The following is a 2,651-nucleotide window of genomic DNA, read 5'->3' on the forward strand; positions in this document are numbered from 1 at the left end:
AGCATTCATTAACAGAGTACTGTATACTATAGTATATAAAGTACTGCATATTACACTTTACTATAGTATGGTTCATGAGGACACTATAGTATTTACTAACTAAATAAATGACTATAGAATATTTTAAGTGGACGAGTTCATGATACGAGCAAGCGCCAAGCTCATTTGCATAATAAGAGCATATTTAATGAGAAAGACCCCACCCGAACTGAACATAAAACTCAAACATACACATACACAGAGACGCGCACAGGCACGCGCGCGCTTGAGCAGTGCGATCGCGCGCTCTGTCAATTCTGGACTCTCTCTCTCTCTCTCTTTCTTTCTCTCTCTCTCTCTCTCTCTCTCTCTCTCTCTCTCTCTCTCTCTCTCTCTCTCACACACACACACACACTCACTCCACCGTGCGGAACCCTCTGCTGCTCGCCAGTTCTTCTCTCCGCGTCTCCGGGACTTTTACTCCGCGCTTCAGGTGAGTGAATCTGCCCTGATCTCTGCATTTCACGTGGTGTGTGTGTGTAAATATATGTGTGTGCGCGTGACAGACAGAAAGCGAGATGTGAGATGTCGTTCAGGTCTGTCTGTCAGGAGTGTGTGTGTGTGTGTGTGTATGTGTGAGTGTGATTATGTCTGTCACTGTGTATGTGTGCGAGTGACCAAAATGCTGATCCGCCGTTTTGTTGCGAAACTCCAGTGTTTGAGTCAGAGATGTGGAGCTACTTTATGCACACAGTATTTCTGTAGTGTGTGTGTGTGTGTGTGTGTGTAAGTTGACTGTCCTACAGGTGAAGCTGCGAGACTCGATTTATTTGAATGCTTTGATCAGTTTAATGTGCCTGAAAGTTCCCTTTGTGAACTGTGCATGTGAAAAAAGCCCAGCTGCTGGGTTAATTTGCTGAATTCAATCTGTAGCCAAAATTTAACCCCAGAGTTGGGTCTGTTCTTAATTTATCCATGTTGTAAAAATTTGTTTTGTTTTAATGCACGGTAAATAAATAAATAAATATTCAAACCCTTTTAAAAAAATGCTGAGTTGTCGTAAACCAACATTGGGTCAAATAAGGGCATTTTTCCATTAAATGGCACTTTTTAACTTTATTAATAATAATAATAATAATAAATAATAATAATACAAATAAATAATAATATAAATATGCATAGATTATATATATATATATATATATATATATATATATATATATATATATATATATATATATATATATATATATATATATATATATATATATATATATGCATGCATAGATTGATACAATAAAATGATTTTGAAGTAACCCAGATTTGATTTCTAACAAACCTGAATTAGTCTGAATACACAAATTCACTTCAATTTATGCCACTATTAATGGCCTATTATTAATATTTATTAGAAACAACTTATTTATTCAGAACACATTCATATGTTCTTCTTTTAACACATTAAAAAACATGTAGTGATGATAAAATCACAGTACTTTGAGATTCACCACAAATCTGTATGATTATTATATTCATATACCACAGAATTATGATGATATTGATCCTAAAACTGATCGTTTATAATTTATTTTAATGTGTGCATATGCTCTTATGCTGTACTGCCACGGTGATACAGTATGCTAAAATGATTTCTCAGGTAACTAACTCATGATATAATTAATTGTTTAAAAATGATCAATAAACCGGCATTATTGTGATTGCATTTATTCACACTAATAAGACTCCTATTTAAGAGTTTATTGTAGAGTACACAATAGTATGTTTTATATTTATATGTAGTATTTTTGCTATATTCATCCACGATTGCACTTTAATATTTAGCATTATATTGTGTAATTTATAGTTATTCTTAAGCATTTATGAAACCATAATGTTTATACTGTAGAGTGATAGTTCTTGTGTATACAGTCTGAATGCATTATTTACACCATGCAGTTAAAGTTGTGCTAGCGAAGTGACTTCTTATTTACCATACATATAACTGCAGTATTTGGAGATTTATTTTGATTCTGTATGATTACCAAATCCATATCCTTTTGCACTTTGATATTTTAGCAAATATTTATGATGTTATTATTCAAATTATTATTAGGATTTATACACCCAGATCATTAGTTCACATTTTAATGATATTATATTATATTATATTATATTATATTATATTATATTATATTATATTATATTATATTATATTATATTATATTATATTATATTATATTAATATGTTATTGTATATTAATGTATTATTATATATTATATATTATATTTATTCTATTATTATAGATTATATTATATAAAAATTATATTATTTATCATATTATATGCATTATATTATATTATATTTCTAGATTTATATTTGAATATAACAAATTAATATGATATAATATATTATTTAAATTATATTATACATTTTATATAATGTATGTATTATAATTGTAAATTGTGAAATATGTATTGTAATTGTTCATTGTGAATAATATAATAAATAATATGTAAATAAAATAATATGCATAATAACACACGTAATAAATTGACGTATTATCAACTTTATATAATTAAATAAAATATAGTATAATATACTATGTAATATGTAAATTGTATGTAATAAAATAAATGTCATTAAATATGTAAATTAAACTGAGTTTAATATA

General features: G+C 28.4%; 1 protein-coding gene across 1 annotated transcript in view; it reads left to right on the forward strand.

Moving 5' to 3' along the window:
- The first annotated feature begins 425 nt into the window (after nucleotides 1–425).
- The window catches only part of ecel1 (endothelin converting enzyme-like 1), a 72,864-nt gene continuing 70,638 nt past the window's right edge, over nucleotides 426–2,651 (forward strand). The window contains exon 1 of the mRNA XM_073924144.1: nucleotides 426–472. The gene's annotated coding sequence lies outside the window, so the exon portion shown is untranslated. The remainder of the gene's footprint in view (nucleotides 473–2,651) is intronic.

This window comes from Danio rerio, chromosome 15, assembly GCF_049306965.1.
Source record: "Danio rerio strain Tuebingen ecotype United States chromosome 15, GRCz12tu, whole genome shotgun sequence".
NCBI classification, from domain to species: domain Eukaryota; kingdom Metazoa; phylum Chordata; class Actinopteri; order Cypriniformes; family Danionidae; genus Danio; species Danio rerio.